Source organism: Phaethon lepturus, unplaced genomic scaffold (assembly GCF_000687285.1).
Source record: "Phaethon lepturus isolate BGI_N335 unplaced genomic scaffold, ASM68728v1 scaffold3770, whole genome shotgun sequence".
Classification (NCBI taxonomy): Eukaryota; Metazoa; Chordata; class Aves; order Phaethontiformes; family Phaethontidae; genus Phaethon; species Phaethon lepturus.
In genome coordinates, this window is record NW_010513891.1 from 18,046 (window position 1) to 29,015 (window position 10,970).

Sequence of the window (10,970 nt, forward strand, 5' to 3'; positions counted from 1 at the left end):
CATCAAATCCACATAGTCCAATAAACTCAGTTATACATCATCTCCACTTGGCTAGAGGCAGGGCCCCTCTAGTCCTGGTCATAGTATTCGCTGCTCACTTCTTGCAAATATGAATCAGAAGTCCATCTCCATCTTTCCAGGTCATTACTGTCAATGAGTTGGCAGACGACTGTGGTGCACTCCATACAAACTTCTGCCACATGGGTTGCATGCACTTGACTTCATCTGGAACTTTGGATAACTGCTCACTGTTCATGTCATCATAAATCACCTCCAGCACAGCTAATTCCATCAGGTACTGGATACATCCCTTCATGGTGGTCCTCTTACTTGGGCTACATAAAACATCTTCCTTGAAGGGATACCTTTCCTTCACACCTGACAGGAGTCACCTCCAGAGGCTGAGGACTTGTGCCCCCTTTCCAATCATTTTGTCAATGCCCCCTTCCCGTGAAAGGGGTCCCAGCTGCTTGGCTTCCCTACCCTCTAATTCCAGGCTACTGGCTCCGTTATCCCAGCATTGGAGTAGCCAGATGACAATGTGCTCATCTGGACGACGGCTGAAGTCTTTCTGCATATCTTACAGCTCACTCAGGGATAAGTATCAGATGGTTACTGGCCCATTTATGATTTCCTCCTCTTCTTCCTCTTGTTCTCATGATGGCCGAGTTTCAGAGTAGTCTGCCTCATCCACTTCTTCCTCTTGCTCCCTCTCAGAAGAAGCTTCTTCAACCCTTACTAAATGAGTTGACTTCTGCTTCCAATATTTCTTCTTGTGTATATGGGCGACTGATACTGGCATGGGTTGGTTGTCTGGTCATATCTGTCATTATCTGAACCCATCATGCCCCATGCCAAAAAAAACATTGTGTTTTAACCCAGCAGGCAGCTAAACACCACACAGCCGTTTGCTCGCTCCCCACTCCTTGGCAGAATGGGAGAGAGAATCAGAAAAAAAAATAAAATTCATGAGTTGAGATAAAGACAGTTTAACAGGACAGAAAAGGAAGGAAAAAAAAATGATAAAAAGATGTACAAAACATGATGCACAATGCAATTGCTCGCCACCCACTGACTGATGCCCAGCCCCTTCCTGAGCATTTACCCTTTGCTGCCAACCCCCCAGTTTATGTACTGAGCATGACGTCGCATGGTATGGAATTTCCCTTTGACGAGTTTGGGTCAGCTGTCCTGACTGTGTCCCCTCCCACTGTCCTGTGCACCCCCAGCCTTCTCCTGGCAGGCCAGCATAAGAAGCTGGACTGTCCTTGACTTCTTAACAACTAAAAACATCAGTACACTATCAACATTTTTTTCATACCAAATCCAAAACACAGAACTATACCAGCTAATAGGAATTAAATTAACTCTATCCCAGCTGAAACCAGGACAGATGCCAACACCCAAATAAAACTACTCAAGCATATAGTACTTAAAATCTTTTGCCTGACAAATAGGAGTCTAAGATTACATTAATCTTTTTCACAGATGCATCACACTGGTTATTCATAGATATTTTATGATCTGTTAATATATTAAGTCTTCCTCTTTTTCTGTCATTTCTAATTGATAGCCTCCTGGATTATAGAAGAATTATCAGTTCTAATCCCCAAGCACATTTTGTAGACCTAAATTTCACAGTACTTTAGTTCTCAATATCGTTGACTTGTTTTTATCACAGTCCTTCCTTCATGTTGATGGTGCCTCAAATTTTATTTCATCAGGAAAGCCAAGGCACATTGATGCCATTTAACTTGAGTCATCCAAAAATCAAGTATGTGTTCTTAGCCACTCTTCCTATCTAGCATGTGCTTTAAATTATATTAAAGGACATATGTGCAGTATACACGACAAGTAGTCTAAAGCTTGGGGGTGAAGATGACCAACATGAATGTAAATAACGGCTCCTTGACTCTTTATTGACTGTAAGGGGGAGCCAAAGTAATTACACTAAATTTTCAGATAACTTCTGATTGTTTAAAGCAAGATGAACTGAACTTTAATCTCCATTATCAAACTCACATTTTTGAGGTAAAGATCACATATGCAAATTTTGTTAGTATTAGAGAACAGACTGGTCCTTGAGTAACTCATTAGATCTGAGTTCCCTTACAACACAACTTCTTGTTGCCTTCCTTTGATTACATTTCCAGTGAAGACCATACTCTTCTGAATATCTGTTCAAATTCTTCAGTGTCATTTAGCTGAAAATTGAACTGGCTAAATTATCTTTACCTGAAGAAATCTGCAATACAGACAATGATTTTCACTTCATTGTTTCTACAGACAAGAGGCTTTTTATGTTTTATTTAAGTACTTAGCCCATTGACTTTGATGCCTAACTCTTCTAAACATTTGTGCTAACCTAATCTTAATTTGATGCTTTTACTGATTTATATTTCACTACTCATACAGAGGAAATGCAAGACCTAGTCAACACCTAGAATTATGAATGTTCGCTCTCTATAGAGAGCTGCAAATCACAGAATCAACCCCCTTGCAGTGAGCAGGGACAGCTTCAACCAGAGCAGGTTACTCAGAGCCCTCTCCAGCCTGACCTGGAATGTTTCCAGGGATGGGGCATCTACCACCTTTCCAGGCAACCTGTGCCAGTGGTTCACCACTCTCATCGTAAAAAATTTCTTCCTTATATCTAGTCTAAATCCACCCTTCTTTAATTTCAGCCCATTACCCATGATCCTGGTTGCATTAATGGTTTTGGTTCAAAACATACTGTTTTTGTCAAAGAGCAATTCCACTGAATGATTTATTCAAGTGCCTTGTAGGTGAATTCATCGCACCTGACTTAAGGCACTTACCTGAAGTGTCTGAGAAGTGAATATTCCTCGACACTCATGAGGATAGTCAACTCTTGCAATAATTCAGATCACTTTAGACTTGAATTACTTACTTGAGTGCTTACAGGACTTTTCTTGCATCATTAGGGATAACTTACAGTGATTTAACTTCTAACTTAGGTTAGCCGCTATTAAGTTTCTAAAGTTTTCTAAGGTGAATTGAAGCTTGTAGAGAGAGGAAAATCCTATTTTTATAAAATCAGCAGTGCAATCAGGGTAATTTGGGGACAGATATGCTCTACCTATCTGGAATATATCCTTCATGCTTCAAAATGTGTATCTCGTGCCCCAAATCATTAAGTATAGAGGGTTGGGACAAGATTTTCATAGGGTAACGCCTGACTATGTCTATGGAAGGGTTATTGTACCTTTCTCTGAAACATCTGGCACTGGCCAATACTAGCAACAGAAGACTGGACTAGATGGACTGCAGGTCTGATTTGGTGTGGCAGTTCCTATGTTCCTATGTTCTTTTTCCACCTGGTGCAAAGGCAAAACTGTCAGGTATAATGAGGAAATCTTTATTCAGGTCCTTGGGTAAGACTGTAAAGTTGGCAATTAAAAAATAATCTTTTGAAAAAATCAGAGAATTTTGCCTCTTTTACTGAGAAAATATACATTGTATATACTAAAATTTTCCCAACCCTTTCCCTATTTGTAATTGGGTAATATTACTGCAGATAGGTGAAGGGGACATTTCCAGACAACTTATGGTTACTATTATACTATATTATTTTTATTATTGTTCTACTCAACTGCAGTCATGGAGTAGACTTCATTGTCTATGTGCTATATTAAGATAGGAAAAAAACAGTTTTGTCCCTAAATGCTTACATCCAAATTAACTTCCTCTAGTCTTAGATTCCAAACTGTAATTTCTAAATGAAGTGCCTAGATGTCTTGGGAGCACGGTTACTGATGCAGAGAAATAAGAACTTCCAGATGAAGGTCCAGGTTTGAGCAACCCCCCCCACCATCCCAATGGTACATTTTTCTCTTCATTGACAAAAAAGGTACCCATGCATGACTACAAACCATGGTTAAGTGCCTTTTTAAAGTGAATGCTATTAAAAAGGATGAATACAGGTTTCATAATTTAAGTTTAATGGAAAACACAAAACCTTGAAACAAATGTACAAAGTAATACAAAGAATCAACATGAAAATATTGTCCATCATTTGGCAGGTAACGATCTCAGTACACCAGCAGCCTAACCGTTCTGCAATTTTTGGTTTTCAAGAAGTGCAGCATAGTTTTAAGAATACTGTGAAGGTTTTCTCCCTGCCCCTTTGGATTGTACTTGTAATTACTTGTAAAGTAATTTGGTAAAGAATGTCCCAGGAAAATGTGATGTTTTCTGTCTAGAACAATTTCTGTTGCCTAATTATAGATATTTATTACTGTTTGAGATGTCCTGAGTATCCGTTGATGTTCCCAAAGATGCAATGCTAATGCAGTTGTTTTATCATATCCAGTATTCCCATGGAGACATCTCAGAACCCCTGGATCATGACTTTGCCAACTCTACCTGAGGCTTTTGTAGTTTCATTTTTCACTTTTCACAGTCTCTTATCATAGCTAGGTCTACTGCAATTTTAGTGAACTGGTGACCAATTAAAAGCTAGATGCAAGTATTCTGACTTTGTGACTTAACAGAGTTATCTAATTGAGGAATACAGTCATCCTCGTTTCCCATTACATTCATTGGAAAGAAAAAAGGCACCTGCAGATGCTGTGTCAGATCTAAAATAAGCTGAATTGTCTTTTAGAGGTGCTTATTTCTTCCTTCCATTGACAGGAGAAAGAACACAGCTGAACAGGAGTCTAAATTTAGTGCTCCCAGGAAGCAAATGGGATATTAGGAAGGATAAATCTGGCTATAACAGTTGGATCATAAGGTCAAGTGCTAAAACTCATCACCCTGCTGGAAACAGTGAAATGGAATTACACTTCTTCAGTACATTGTTCCCTCTTACTCTCACCTTCCCCTGTATGAGTCTGTGGCTGATCACTTTTTCCTACCTTGATTTCCTGTCTAGCTTTTTGCATCCTAACAGATATTGCCGGAAGAAGTAAATTTTAGTGGTGAGGGTCCAGCATCTCTGACTTGATCTCAAATACCAAAGCTGGAGTGCAATACAGGCTGAGAAAAGGTCTGTGGCACACAGGGAAAAAACCCTACACCTCAGTGATAGTAGTGAAATGTATACTTAGGTTTTGAAATAGACAATGAAACAACCAAAATACTCCAGGCCAAATTCAGATGAATTTGGAATAATAACAGTGTAGTATTATTGCCTTGGGTTCTGTCCAGACAAAAGGAAAAGGAAGCTCAGAATGACAGTGTTCAGTCAATATCACTGTTTCAAAAGTAGACACAATACAGGGAATAGAAATGCAAGGTCATTAACAAACGGAGGACTATAATAAGTGGATTGTGATTCTTGATCAAACCTGAAGTCTTTTTATTATCATTGCTCTTTTTTCTTTGATTCACAATGGGAATGAGACTTCGTTTTCTGTGTATCAAATTAAAAGAAAAGATAATGAGCTAATAAAATAAGAGGTAACATATGGAGTGTGGCACTGGCTGCATAAAGATTATGGATTTTATTATTTGTTGAAATGGAAATGTCAATGTAATCTCATGGGCTGATGCCATGGAAATTCCATTGGATTTTCCATATTGGTGATGCATTGCTACAAGCCTTTTGGATTATAAATGTGCAATACAGTATTAACCCATTAGGTCGGCTGTCTGGTATCTACTAGCTTTCGATATTATGCCAGCATTAAAGCACAGTGCTTATATACACACCTGGATTATTGAGAGATAAAAGGAGTCTCAATCAGTAATTCTTGTTATAATTATTTAATGCTTTCTAAAAATGTAGAGACTTGTCTTAGAGGAGGAGATAACCTCTCACTCACTAAGACTGAAAAGGTACTCTTCCAGTTCACAAAATCATAGAATACCAGGTTCAAAGGGACCTCAAAGATCATCTAGTACAACCTTTCTTGGCAAAAGCACAGTCCAGACAACATGGCCTAGCACCCTGTCCAGCTTAAAAGTGTCCAATGCTGGGGAATCCACCACTTCCCTGGGGAGATTATTCCAATGACTGTTATTGTGGAAAATTTTCCTCTTATGTCCAGTCAGAATGTCCCCCAGGAGTAACTAACCATTACCCCTCATCTTTTCCATGTGACTCCTTGTAAAAAGGGAGTCTTCGTCTTCTTTGTAGCCACCCTTTAAATTCTGGAACATAACGATAAGGTCTTCTCTAAACATTCTTTTCTCAAGACAGAACAAATCCAGTTCTCTCGGTCTTTCCTCAAATGGCAGACTTCCCAGTCTTTTGATCATCTTTGTGGCCCTTCTCTGGACCTTCTTCCAGCCTGTCCACATCTTTTTTGCATAGTGGGGACCAAAACTGAATACAATATTCCAGGTTTGGTCTGACAAGCACTAGTAATGACCTCTTTACCACTGCTGGTGATGCCCTTGTTGATGCAGCCCAGCATCCTGTTGTCTTGCTTTGCTGCAGCAGCACACTGTTCACTCATATTAGGCTTGTTGTCCACCAGGACCCCCAGGTCCCAGCCTGTGCCGTACTCCTGGATTATGTTTTCCTGGGTGCATGACCTTACATTTGTCTTTGTTGAACTTCATAAGGTTCTTGTAGCCCACTCTTTCAGCCTATCCAGGTCTTCATGGATGGTGGCTCTCCCTTCTGAAGTGTCCACTTCATCACTCAATTTGGTGTCATCAGCAAACTTCATCAGGGTATACTTGATCCCATCATCCAGATCACTTATGAAGATACTAAAGACCATTGGGCCCAATATTGATCCCACTTGTGACAGGCTGCCACTTTGAAAACGAGCTATTTACCCCCACCCTCTGGGTGTGGCCTGTCAGCCAGTTCCCCACGCACCGCACAGACCACTTGTCTGGACCGTAACACATCAGTTTCTCTAGGAGGAGGCTGTGGGAAACAATATCGAAAGCCTTGGGTAATCCAGGTAGATGTCCTCTGTTTGCCCCACATCAACTGAGCAGGTTACTTTGTCATGGAACGCAATCATGGTTGTCAAGCACGATTTGCTCTTGGTGAATCTTTGTTCTTCATTTAACTTGTGATAAACCCCAGAAGGATTTATTCCATAACTTTCCCAGGGATTGAAGTAAGACTGATAGGCCTATAATTTCCTGGATCCTCCTTTAAGCCCTTCTTGTAGACGAGGGTGACATGAGCCTTTTTCCAGTCTTCTGGAATGTCCCCCAATCTCCATGGGTTCTCAAAGATTATGGTGAGCAGCCTCAGTTCCCATTATCAGGGAGTCTCAGGTACACTGAACCTTCCAGTAAAACACTTTTTCTTTCTTTCTTTTTTTTTTTTTTTTTTGAGGGAGGATGCCTTTCAGGTTACAGCTATTTACACATTTATTGATCAAATCCTACTGCATACAAAGTTTATGAAAGCAACCTGCTTACAGATGCACGTGAGTACAGATGGGGGCATATGTTTCCAGGTTGTCTTTAGAGGCAAGAAATGTTGCAGATGTTGAAGCAGCACAGTGTTCTCACATAATAGTTCAATACTGCAAAATAAATGCCTTTAGTTTTCCATTTTGGAGAGGCACTCATCTCTCAACTTTTATAATCTTATTCAAATTGGGTGTGCATTCTCCCTTGATAGTCAATAGAAAAAGTTAGAAACCACCATAAAGAGATTCAACTCATAAGGTTAGATCCCTAAGACAGAAGTCTTCCTGTAGACATTCCTTTCTTCTGTCATTGACTATGAAGGGACTCTTGATCACTACTTCAGCTTTGGCAACTGACATTTAGATAGGTAATCCTGAAAATTAAGGGATGAACTCCAAATCAGTTTATGCATTTAATGTAAAACACACTAAAAAAAACCAGCCAAACCAACTAAAAGAAACATAGATTATTTGGTAAAACCTCTCTAAAATATTCCATGTCACTAGTGGAATGGTTGACTTGGGTGAAATACACAGTAGACACAAGCCATATTATTTATGCCAGACTAAAATGTGTTCAAATGTACTATTTGATTATTATAAGAACGGGATAGAATTGGAAAGAGAAGAGGTGAGGTGAGGAGAAGACTAAAAGTAATCTAGTGAAAGCAAGTGCACACTGAAGAAAGCTGAAAGACTGCAGCCAAATAAGTACGTCATACCTTTAAGGGAATGTGACGAACAGCAGAAGAAATAGCAGAAAAAGAGAACTGAATTGCTAAGGTGGACTTCTATATTGCCTTGAAAATAACACCTGAGAATGTTGATGTAAATAAAGAAGATATACCTAGGTTTGTAAGAACAGAGTATTGAGGAGATGGAAATGGCATAACCTGGGCTGTAAAGTAGAAGAATAAGTTCAGCCTCAGCTTTTCATGTGAGTCATGGAAGGAGGCATGCGGGTCACAAAGAGAAGGCAGACATCAGAAGGGAGAGAGTTTCAGTAGCAAATATCGGGGTTGAACACATGCTTTGGCAAGAGGCTTGGAAAGGAAAGGGTGTTTTCCAACCTGTTGTAACCCACAGCAGAAATAGAAAGTGTAGGATGCAAATATTTATGAAGATTACAGGGAACCAAAGAAAAGTTACTGAATCATAAATAACAGCACTAAGGTTTCTGGCTTCACTACCAAAGAAAATAATGGATCTCCTCTCCCCCTTCCTCCCCATCTGGACAGCTTTATTGTAAAAAGATGAAAGACTGAAGAATTCTTACAGCCTTGCTTCATAAGGGGTATGCCAGTCTTCCCTGGGAGCTGTAAAAGAGAGATAGCTTTTACCATACCAGGGATTTTCTAGTCCATAAAATGACAATATTCACTATACCCACCCACTCAGATGCACTAATGATGTCTGCCTTTTCAAATTATTATCTAGCCACCTTGACAGAGCCAAAATGTCTTCCAAGACTGCCAAACTTTGGTACTTGGCTTACAAATGAGTTTTAGACAACAGAAAGTAACCTTTTAAAATAACTGTCTGAAGTAAACTGTTCAGGGGAAAATGGAAGTGGTTTTGAAGACATCCAGACAGAAATGTGAGTCAGTACTTAATGATATAGATTCATGAACAAGATATACAGCAGTGTTAGTTAAATGAGAGCCATTTTAATTCCATTATCTGAAGGATAAGGACTACATTTCAACACTTTTGTGGACTTTACAGTCGACTATACTGTCTAAAAAGCATTACTAGCATTATTTAGGTAATTAAATTGCTGCTGTAACTATTGATATTATTGGTTATGTCTGAAAATGCCATTTAGACAGATACTTCTCAAAATACAGAAGTGGCTACAAAAAGGCAAGGTGATCTTTCTTATTCTGCAAAGTACTGTAGTGTTACCACCAGAATACACACGAGCCTTGGGCTCTAATCATTTAACAGCGGTCCCTGACTTAGATCATTTGCACCTTAAAAGTGGTAGATTTTGTTTCATCCAATACTGTTGCAAAAGGTTTCACTCTAATTATACTTGATGCTTCTTTTTGGTGTTTTTTTTTTTTTCCATTCCAAGCCTGTTTCTGACTGTGTGACAGACTAGAACATTGGATGGAAAATTCAGCATTTGCAATTCAAATTCCAAGCCAAGGTTGTAATGCTGAATACTTGTGGATATCATTTAAAAGGCCTGTAGAGTTAAACAATGTAGATTTTCCCCCATATGTGGTGAACTGACTTTACAGATATTATTCAGTTAAGATCTGGAGATGATATTCATATGGTACTTATGCATAAAACTCACAACAGGCAAGTATTCCGTAAATTCAGTATTTAGTTATCTTTTATCCATTAACAAGAAGCAAAGCAAACTTCTCCCCCTTATATTCATGCCCCAAGCTAAGCAAGGGGAATGGAAAAGGTTTTCAGAATTACAAATAGAATCTTTAAATTATAAAAACTTGCTAATTTCATTTGTGAAAACCATTGCAGAACTTCTGCTTTTTCTCCCAGTTGTTATTCAAATCAAAGTCCCAAGTTAAAAAAAGAAAAAAAAGAACACAGAAAGAAAGAAAAAAATAGGGGAAAAAAAACCCCAAAAACAGGGCAAGAGAAAGGAAATAATCCTGCCAGGAATTTAGTGAGTTTTTCTTTTCAGAGATCAGGCAGAAATACTGCATGTTTAAATATGCAAATTGAAGCAAAACTCAGGTTGCTAAAAAAGAGGAAAAGAAAGGGGGGGGAGGAGAAGCAGAGAAAATATAGAAAGAGTTATGAACTAAGTTTTCAAAAACAGGTACATGGAAAATATGTGAATTCACCCATACAATTTTGAAAGTAGATTCATGCATTTCAGTAAATGCATTTCAGTGTGCAATTTGTGAATGTACATTTTCAAATATTAAAGTTTTATCTTTCTTTAGTGCTTTACAGTTTTGGAAGCCCTAAATATAAATTAAAAATAAAATTCTTTCTCGTGTAAGAATCCTGAACAAGGGTTTTGCACCTCCTAAATCCCACTAAAGCCCTCAAAATAGGATTTAAGAGGGACTTATGTGGCTCACAGGCAATACGTAGCTGGGAGAATTTCACCCAAAGGGATAAAGCATATTAGCATTACTTCTGCAATTAGTTTCACTACAGTCTCTTGAACTAATTACCTAAGATGAGAGTTCTTGCTCCATATAGTCTTTTAGTCTAGCAAGACAGATCATTTAGAAATACTAAATATTACAACAAGGCAAGGGATTGGATACGCCATTATGGGTTTACACAGTCAGACTTACAGGCAAAAAAAGCTGAATACAAGAACACTTCTTGCAAATTTGGGACTAATGAGTTAACCAACCTTCTGAACATCTCTGAGAGATAAGCAAGTATTCCTCCCACCATTTATAGCCAGAAATATGGAAACAGAGAAGTCATAAATCGTTCAATACAAAATACTCAGTGTGTCTAGACTATTGACTGAGTTTGAGTGTGATGCTTCCCCACAGACAAATATTTTTAAATTAAAGGAAGAAATAAGAACAGTACTCACAATTTGTTTTCACTTAGCATGATAAATCAGTTGAAACTATTACTGCAAAGAAAGGTGATAAGAAGTTTGAATCTCCAACT

At 38.7% G+C, this 10,970-nt stretch overlaps 1 pseudogene; it reads right to left on the minus strand.

The window, feature by feature from the left end:
• Positions 1-388: 388 nt before the first annotated feature.
• LOC104623993 lies at positions 389-10,611 on the minus strand (annotated as a pseudogene).
• Positions 10,612-10,970: the final 359 nt, after the last annotated feature.